Below are 11,020 nucleotides of genomic sequence, written 5' to 3' on the forward strand. Positions count from 1 at the left end.
GCCTCGAATTGGGCCTAGTTCGGCCATAGAGATCTAAGGTGAGGCCCTTCATGATTCAAGTTGAGGCCTACCATTTGTGGGGTGGCCTATCTGAAATCCACAGGGCTCTCAGCCTTAATGGGGTGCGGCCGTCTTGTGATTTAATGTGGTACGGCCAACCTGTATTACAGGGTGCAGCCCACCTTTTTCAGCTGATTTTGGCCCTATGCATGGCCCATCTGAAGGCCAATTTCAGTTCAGTTTACGACCCAGCTTTCAGTGCATTCATGGCCCGATATCGGCCCATATTTTCAGCCCATTCAAGGCCCAGTTGATGGGACTTTTGCAGCCTATCAGGTGGCTCACTGGCATTCCTCACTTGAACAATGGTTCACATTCACCGACATACACATATGGCCCACCTGATGAATAGCCAGGAGATCCTCAATGAATTATACCTTAGCAAGCTTGTGACATTTATAAATGTCTCCAATGAAATCAGCAACTACAACTGATTTCTTATTATAGCTGCTATAGCTTCCTGATTCTACCTAGGCTATGATGATGATCATCATCGATTTCTGATCCAAGATACCCAAATCAAGATGAGTCCAAATCCAAGATCAAGAAGGAGAAAATGATCTGGTTACGTCCAAACGGCCCGAAGATGCTTACCTAAAGGTCATTCCTCTTGCAAACAAGAAGAGAGGAAACACAGAGACCCAAATCCAAACCACAGGCTAGATTTTGTGACATCCTTCCACATGGTCAGCTCTGATTTCAACTGCTCATGCATTTGCAAGAAGCTGAGCGCAGAACTCCTGGTGATCAGGCGGGAGATATCCTGTGGCTGTTGTTGCGGCTTCCCTTTTCTCTCTTCTCCTCTTGCTGTTGGGAAACTCCAGCAGGGAGACCGGCCAAACCACACCTGAGACCACCTGACTCGGTTGGGTTGACTCGAGGGACATGGTGCAGTTGCACCATCCCAACTCTCTCTCTCTCTCTCTCTCTCTCTCTCTCTCTCTCTCTCTCTCTCTCTCTCTCTCTCTCTCTCTCTCTCTCTCTCTTTCTTCTACCTGCTTCTTCCTTCCTCCTATTCATCTGTCCTACCTTTCTACCTTTCTTTCTTTCCTTTCAACTAAGGTCAGAAGGAACTCCAAATCCGACCAGAACTTGCCCCAAACCAGTGCATTTCGGCAGCTCGAACGGAGAAGAAGATGACAACCATTAATGGTGCCTTGAAAGCCCTCGCTCCTTCCTCCAATCCAACGCTTGAAAATGGTCCTTATGGACCTTAGGATGCTTGCAGATAAGCTTCATCGAAGCTTTGAGGAGATGGGGTTGGTGGGTTCGGTCTTGGAAGGAACGACCGATGCTCCCTCCTCTTCTCTTTCTTTTATGAGAAACCTAGCTTTGAAGGGCTAGGATTTCGTCTCACGGTCAGTCAGGATTGAGAGAGGACATTTCACGCGGATTTCCAGGCTAGAAAGAAGAAGAAATGCAGATTTTTTTTCCCATTTTCAGCAAACAACCGCACACAGCCCAGTTTGTGGATGAGATTGTGCGCACGGCTGTGAGGTCCAATGAACGAGAGTGGGCAGGTTCTGGTCGTCCTAGGGTCCTCTAAAACATGGACGGTCTGGATCATCTAAGTGGGTAGTGGAGGTGGGCCACAACTCGATCAATCAAGACGGAGAAAACACAATCCGGTTTAAACGGTCACAAGCGAGAAATTTTCCATTCTCGGACGAGCGCGGTCAGCGCTCGTCTGACTGTATTTGAGGTCGGGTGCACAGCGAGTGCATGTGAACTGTGCACATGCGCAACCCCATGTGGGGCCCACTGGGGAGATCTTGATGGATCCGAGTCGTTCGTCGAGTTCTATGGGTCCTATTACGACATTAAATCAAGGATGAGGTAGACCCTAGGCTTAGGTGGGCCATACCAATCGAATTAAGGTCTTTAGGTGTCGATTACATCAACCCGACTGCCAAATCACCCTAAAATTTGAACGTCAATGGTTGGTAAGATGCAAGCGACCATTTTAGCCAGAAATCAATGGTTGGATTATGAATATATGACCTATTTTGTTTGTATATAATTAAATATCATGTTATAATACTTTTAATAATATTATTTATTATTATCATTATTATTATTATTTTCTTTTTCACACATGCATGAAATTTTAATTCATATTATGGGTCCTACTATGTAGGTTTGGACTTTCCATCTTATGTTATTAAATATTTAATCATTATTATTATTACCAACATTGTCATTTATTTCTTTATCTATCTTTATTTATCTATTTGTTTATTTATTATATCTATATGTAGGATGTGAGACTACTCATTGTGTGTTATTCAGCTGCATACCCTAACATTAAGGTGACCTTGGATTAAAGTGAGTTACATCATGTGAACCTCTAATTTCCAAATCACAGTTTACTGAGCATTCAACAATCCAATGATTGGATTGACAACAACCCTTGGGATTCTAAGGAATGTTTAGGTGTGATCTGGGAGTTGGATGTAAAGCCATTTTGGAAATCGACGGATACATAGCTTGATGTATGGATTGGGACTATTTTCAACAGCTGGATTTAGGTTAGGATGAACGTGAATGTTTACTTAAATTAGTCTTGTATTTAGGCTAAATGAGATTATATGGTAACACTTGAGTACTGAGAAGTATGGGGTGTTACAGTCAATCATCACTGTTTTTGATGTTATAGTCCACCTGTAAATTGGATCTATTTTATTTTTAGTCTCATGTCCTATAACTAGACGAATGGCATTGGATATGAAATACATCAAGTTGGGCCCCACTTTAAGGGCCACATGGCTTTGGGTGAGGTCGGGACGACACCTAATCTGCTCTAGAATGTGACTTAGGGCCTGCTTGTTAACACTGAATTTTTGTACTTAACACAGAATTTGGAAAATATTCCATGTTTAGTGGTGTCTGGTAATGCATAAGAAGGAAAGCGCTCCACGATGTTATGTTGAAAATTTTCCGTGATGGGAGTCCTTTACATTGAAATTTTTTGTGATAGGAGTCAAGCTTAATGCGGAATGAAGAATGCGCCCCGTGATTATTATTTTTTAATCCAAAATTATCCTTAACCAGAGAGATTTTCTCCCTTGTGTTATACACATCCCAACTTTTAACACGGGACACTTCTCTGAGCCCACAATGATGTATGTATTTCATCCATTCCATTCATCTATTTTTAAAGATAATTTTAGGGCTTGATACCAAACAATAGAGGAATATAAATCTCAGGTGGACCACACCATAGGAAAACAATATTGATTGGATATCCACCATTAAAATTTTCCTAAGACCCAATGGACTATTTATTTGACATCCAATCTGTTGATTAGGTCATATAGACCTAGATGAATGGAAAAAAACAAAGATCAGCTTGATCCAAAACTTTTATGGCCCTCAAAAAGTTTTTAATGGTCGACGTTCATTCAACGGATGCAAATTGGTTGGTGTACCTCACACCAGCTATATAGCTGTTGTATTAATGTCAACAAGTTTTGTGGGTCCCATCATGAGGTATGTGTTATATCCAAACCGTTCATCCATTTGGCGAGCTCGTATTAAAGCTTGAGAAGAAAAATAAGACATATCAAACTATCAAGTGGACCACACTGCAAAAAGCAGTGGGGGTTTTGGGTCACAAAAGTTTTGGATCAATATGATTTTTTTTCCACTTCATACAGGTATTTGTGACCTTAAGAACATATTGGATGGAAAATAAACTTAAATAGGCCACAAAAGTTTTGTATCAAGCTATATTTTAGGTGTTTTCACTTCATCCAATTGGGAATGACCTTGTAGACGGTTTGGATAGCATATAAATATAAGGTGGGCCTTATTTGAAGGTTTTGTTGCTACTGGTGTTCAACCCTATACAACACATAGTGACAATCTTCCCGCTAAGAGGAATCAAGGGCCTTATGATGATATTTTCATTTTTTATTTAGTATTTTAGTTTATTTGAATTAAATATAATGATTTTATTTTCATTTAATAAAAATAATTTCTCTATAATGTAAAACATTTCCAAGTAAGAGATAGGGGCAAATGTGTCAAATTAACATATTTCAGATACTTAAGATGTTTGTTAACAAACGGGTCATTTCAGACTTAGTATTTAATTTTCAGACCTCATCCATAATTATTAAACAAGTTTTTTTTTTTTTTTTTTGGTTTTTTTTTTTTTAACTTAAGAATTCAAGCTTTAGATTTCAAATTCAGGCTTCATAATTCAGATTTGGTCTTTAGACTTCAGATTTAACAAATGGTGCCTTAGGGCCTGTTTGTTAACGCTGAATTTTTACACTTAACGTGGAATTTGGAAAATGTTCCGTGTTTAGTGGTGTTTAGTGGTATTTGTTAACATGGAAGAAGGAAAGCGCTTAGTCATTTTTCATTGAATTCTTTCCGTGATAGGAGTCTGGCGTAATGGTGAATGCGGAATGCGCTCCATAAAATTTTCTATATAAAAAAATTTTCTTCCCAAATTATCCCATTTCAAGTTACTATGGAAAATTTTCTCTTTAAATTGTTTTCACATTACAAAACCAACTTTTAACATGTAAAACTTCTTTATGCTCCACCATGATGTATGTGTTTCATCCATGTGGTCCATCTATTTTTCTAAATCATTTTATGGTATGACACCAAAAATGAGGTATATCCCAATCTGTAACGTCTTGGAAAAATTCGTACAAAGACCTGAGTACCACCTCAGGCAGAAATACCTAAGGATCGTATCCCGTAGAAATTTAGGCGAAAATAGGTTAAGTGCAAAACTAAATAATCGATGGATTTAACTCGAACCACCATTTATACAAATGATAAAACCCAAAACCATAAATATCACTAACTCAACACTACTTAAAAACCTAGGAAAAATCCCAAGAGTCTGTCGCTCTCGGGAGTACATTGAAACTCTGCATCGGACCTGGACCGCACGTCGAAAGTCTGATGACCGCAAAAGTATAGGGTGATGTCTGTCCTACTGGGCTTGACAACCATCGCGGGAATTGAGCCCATATAGTATCCAGAAACGCACAATTTGAGCCCTGATCGAAGTGTGTGAGAAACGCGAATATCTTTAGAAAATGTAATAAAACTTAAGTGAATTGGGCCATTGGCTTACACATAAAATTGAGGATTTTGGACCGTCAGTTTTTTACCGAACTTCACCCATGGGAAAGGGAAATTTTGTTGCACGTATTCGTATACTTGTGGCCCCGATCGACCAAGTACGACCGTTAATCTAACACGGGTCCTTCACGGTTGATCGGCCTATCCAATCATATTGAAATCACATCCTGGCATAGATCCATTGTCAGAGAACTTACCCTACGACGTATGTGAGTAGTGGACTTCCAGATGAGCCCCATATGCCCGAAACAGGCACCCATTGGATACAAACTAAGTATACCATGGCCGTGGGGCCATTTACATCACTTCTGAGCCTATATATAGCCCTTAAACCACCCCATTTCTATTCCATATGAATTTCTCTAACCCTAGAAGAGAGAAGAGAGAAAAGAAGAGAAAAGACTAAGGAGAGAATAGAAAGTTTGGGAGATTGTTGCAGTGTTTCTCTCACATAACTCCATGCACTGAATCGCCTTCCTGTTACACTACACGATCTATTTCAGCTACGATTTGGGTAAAAAAAACCTAATCTTAATCTTGATTTAGAGATCCAGAATGAGTAATCGATAAACTAACTAACTTATTTCATGGTTTAGGTACCCGTTGTTCTGTTTTCGGGAACGTAATGTTTAAATCGACTCCGAAGCATGTATTCCGATGAAAGGTGCAGACTATAAACATTTAGGTTATGGTTTTCAATGCTTTTAATGTCAACTAATGATTTATGTCTGACTTGATTGCTACCATATTGTCTTAAATACGATGTTTTCGATATAACATACATGTATGAACTATGTTGAATAAAAGATGCATTCCATGTGTTTGTTAAAATGTTTGAATGAACATGTAAATATGATTTGTGCTTGCCATGACTACTAATCTAGGATTCATTGTTGTCACATGTATGCTGACTTCCTTGTGTAAGGAATTGCTATAATATACGTCGTAACTAACCTAGTCTATGTATTCAGTAATGTGTATCTAAATGTTTGATAAATTGTCTGAATGAGAAATTGTTGATGATTTGTATTTATTAAGGGTATTGAGATAGGATTCTTAATTACCTTGCTCGTATGCATAGTTTCTTTCATGTAACCATAATTGTCACTACGCGATTTATAGATAAAAATGCAAGTGTTTGGTAACATGTTCAATGTGTTTGATGAAATGCTCAATTTTCACTTGGATTGTTTATTAAATGCTGAATTGGTTATCCTATGTACTTAATTGTTGCATCTAAGTAAGATTAGGGCTACAACCTAGCCCAGGCAATTGGTAACAGTCATATTTGGGTGGCCAAATTAGTCTCACCATATTAGATGTGTTCGACGAATCCGGGTCGCACGACGACTGTCGACAGTGGTTAGACCACAAGGGGTGCTTATGTGCTCCATGTCGATTAAGTCAGCGTGTGCTCGTACCAATCAAACTTGTCTGATAAACCAATTGGCCTATTGTGTGTTTACCATGTATGGACACCACTGCTTGAATTTAAGGTATTACTTACTAATATAAAAGCCTGTTTCAACCATGGTACCACGATCCAATAAGACTCATAAGACAGACATGGTAGTATAGGACATCGTGGTCGAGCTGTCGGCCTACACTGGAGTGACGAGACTCCCCATAGTGACCAGTGAGCAACCCAAACTCGTGAGTCGAGCATGGTAGTATGGGACACCATGTTTAAGCTGTCAGCCACGCCGAGGTGATTAGCCACCCCGTAGTAACTATGAGTATAAACTCTTGAATTGGCCTATCAACTGCTTTACATTAGGGGTGATGCCCTACAACTTGCCTATCATATGTGATTAACTATGATTGACAACCCTAAATGGATCCCTCGTTTGAGTTAATGATATAAAGGTAGGTACCTTAGCTTCCCAAATCTGCTGTATGAATAAGCTTAATTAAGTACTCGGCTAACACGACCATGCACCGCATTGTATGTACTTTGGCGAGGAAGTTGCACTTTAGGGATGTTGTCATGCCCGAACTTGGTTGTCGGAGTTGCTTGTGAGGGAGCTTTGTGCGAGGGCATACATCATTATGGCATACCATCCTTACATTAACAAGAGTAGTTAGGAAATAATTGTTGTATTATTTTATCATTACTGTTTGATTGACTTTATAACATGTTAACCTTTGCCTTATAATACCACTGAGTTGATCACTCAGTCCCACCCTGGGACAGTATTTTAAAACACCAACCAGACTCTGGTTTAGATGCAGGTATTGACGATGTCCATGCAGCAGAGTTGGACTTCATAGATGAGGAGGAAGAATTCTCCTATGTTCAACTCTCAGGCGGGTCTATGTAGACCTCGTGCTGATTCGATGGGATTATAGGGACATATGGATTAGTTGGACACTTTACATTTTGATATTTTGTCTATTTTGAAACAATAAATGTATATATTTAGCCCGGTTACATAATCATACTCCGGAGGTTGTGAAACACTTACTTGTTCAAATATATATGTTTCAGTCTTTCGCTTGCTTAATTTAATTATATCGGAAGGATAATATGTTGTTTTGGTATAATCCTACTCATGTTTAACTCATTAATATGGACGAAATCTGAACATCATTATCCATGTTGCATAAGTGATGTGCTAGATCTCAGGAGTAGAGCTTTGCTTGACCCTTAAAATCTGGGGCATTACAAGTTGGTATCAGAGCATGATTTGGATTAAACTGGACCTGAGTTATAGGTAATACGACACACTCTAACGCACTCGGACTTAGGAAGAGGGCAATGGAATTTAAAAACGATCGTAGGATCCCAACGTTTCGCCTACGGGCGAGATTGACTACTATAGTTTACCCCGTACCCGTCCTAGATCATGTGAAGTGATCTCAGTCACCTTCAGACCATCAATCGACGAGTTTGAACCGTTAGTCGACAATCCCCAGATTTGAAACAGGCCAAAGGGCATGAATATGCGTTCGTTGGACCGAAAAAGTGACCTTTGCGGGCCTAAGGATGCAAACCATAAAATCTGGTGGGGCCCAAGGGGTCCAACGCGCTCATACGGCACCCCGAGGGGGGGGAGAGGAGGGGGGGAGGAGAGGGGGGGTGGCCACTGCCCCAGGGCAAAGCCACCACCAGCTACCTCAGAGGGGCGCGGCAACACCTCCCAGACAGCGGCGTGTCGCCAGCCACTCTAGAGGAGCGCGGCGCACTATCGACCGGCCACGCAGGTAGGGCCTGTCCCACGTGTGGGACCCTCCATTTAACCCCCTTTACCCCATTTCATGTTTTTCACCCTTTCAAATACCTCTAAACCCTCCAAAACTCCTTTCTCTCTCAAATCCCCTTCTCCATACACTCAAATCTTCATTTTCTTCCACATCCTACACTCATCCTCCACCATTCCCCTAAAACTATCTCTTACAACTCTCCATCTTCATTATTTCCACTCCCTTGGGCACAAAACCCACATTTTGTGTCTCATAACCTTCAAACCTTCAAGTCCACCCAATTCCTTAAGATTTTCCACCTCCATGGCTCTCTTTAAGCTCATCACCGCCATTTTCTCTATCTCTACACTCCTTTCCCTTATGGGAAAGAAAAGAGCGGCCCCAGATGAGGCCGGGCCTAGCTGTCCAAGCCATTCTAGGAAGAAGACAGATGCCGAGACTAGTGCAAGCACCAAGCGAAGGTCGAAACGGGATCTTAACCCTCGAATTCCGCTGTAAAGGTCTCTACCGACAAGCGTCGAACTTGGTATGTTCCATAACCGCAAAGTTGTGTTTGAAGCTCATGTTGACAAGAAATTATTTAGGTTATATCTGGTGATTGACATCCTCTTGAAGAGTGGATGGGGTTGAAATGGCCAAGCTATATGTCCTAGAGGGGGGGTGAATAGGACTATGCCAAATTAAATTTAAATACTGCAGAATATGAAACAAAGAATAGATAGCACTATACACCAATCACAGAATCGGAATGGAAAGCAACCTAAAATAGAGAAATAGAAAAAAAAAATTGTTCTAAGGACAACCTTACACCAAAAACCAAAGTTTATGGTAGGACAATCTTATTTCTAGAACAAATAGAGAAACTGAAGCTCAACGTAATAACGAGATAGCAAAAATATAATGCTGAAATGTAAATCTAAATTATTACAACATTCCCCACTATGCTTGAAATGTAAAATTTATAACATTCACATCCACACAAACATTCCACAATTCTGAATGATAAAAGATAGGAAATATAAATCACACATCCACAACACAAAGAATTATAGTGGTTCGCCTGTGTGTTCACCAACTGTTAAACAACAGCCACACAGAATGCTACTCCACTCCTAATATCCTCACACAAGGGATATTAGCGTTCACTATCAAATAGGTTTTCACAGGTTCACCCAAAACCTTCACAATTGTGTCTTTTTTAAAGGGCTTACACAATTCAAAAACCCTCACTTCTGAGTTTTTTGGCTCTCCTCAGATAACCAACAACTTTGAGATTTTTCTGGCTTAACCTCAAATAAAACCAAACAATGTAAATTACACAAATTGTAAAATACTTGATTTTCTCCTTCATTGTAGCAGCCCAGAAGAACCAAGTCAGAGTAGAGATTTGAGTGTCAAAATTCAATGTCCAATACTCACTTTATAATGGTTCTAGGTTCTAATAAATTTTAAATTAAAACAAAAGGGCTAGCTCTAATTGATTTTGATTCCAGAAAAAGGAAAACAACAATTCCTCTTTTCAGATTAGATTAGAATGCAAGAAACAAAATCAATTAACAAAGCTAAAGAAAGAGAATATTAAATATGCACACTTAGCTTAAATGGAACATCGACTTATCTCTCAAAAGACCGAATTAAATTAACTTGAATTGCTTAATTTATTCTGAGATTCGTGCTCTATTTATAGGTGAACAAATCACGTCTTTGATTGGTCTAAGGACCTCTACGACTGGTCATAGAACCAACAGATATTTGAAAATTCAGGCGTGATAAGATTTGACAGTTTCACGATTGGTCGTAGGTCTCCTTCGACTGGTCGTAGGTGGCCAAAATTCAACGCTGTTCTTTGAGTCGTAGGTCTACAACTGGTCAAAGATGTAGTCGACACTATTCTGGTCGAACAGTCCCCAGGACTAGTCGAAGCCTAACAGAAAATTTCTGATTTTTGTAACAAACTTATGACTGATCCAGGAAATGTTTAGACAGGTCGAAGCAGTTCTAGGACTAGTCGAAAAAAGTCTAGGACTAGTCTTAGAACAGACCAAACTCACTTATATAAAACATATGAATTATGTATCCAAAATGGCCTACTCTAAAGGTCAACCTAAGGTCAGTCATACCTCAATAGTGAAGTAAGGACATTAAAACTTTAGAGACGAGTGACCTTTGAAAGTAATGGAACTTGAAGTCTTGATGTCGTATAAACTTGAGAGCTTTTCGAGATCTTGAGATTGAACTTGAAAGCTTCTTGAGATCTTGAGGTTGAACTTGAAAGTGTCTTAAGATTCTTGACTTGTGAACAGTGCTTGTCAACCTAAGTTGATCTTAAGTAGAGCATTGTTCTTCACAGATACAAGCTTCATAACAGTGTCTTTGGCACCACAAATTTGACAACACAAAGGGCTATAAACTATGACACTTACAATCTCCCCCTTTCTCAAATTAGTGACAAAACACACTTTCAAGATATGTTACATAACACAGAATAACTGATTAAAGAATCATGCACCAATTGTTATATTTGATTAAAGAATTATGCACAAGTTGTTATCAACCGGCATCCTGCAGACTTGTAAATCAATATTCAGTCCACCTCTGCATACCTCTGCACATACTCCCCCTGAGTAACATACTCATAAAACACCAT

This window comes from Magnolia sinica, chromosome 4 (genome assembly GCF_029962835.1).
Source record: "Magnolia sinica isolate HGM2019 chromosome 4, MsV1, whole genome shotgun sequence".
Classification (NCBI taxonomy): domain Eukaryota; kingdom Viridiplantae; phylum Streptophyta; class Magnoliopsida; order Magnoliales; family Magnoliaceae; genus Magnolia; species Magnolia sinica.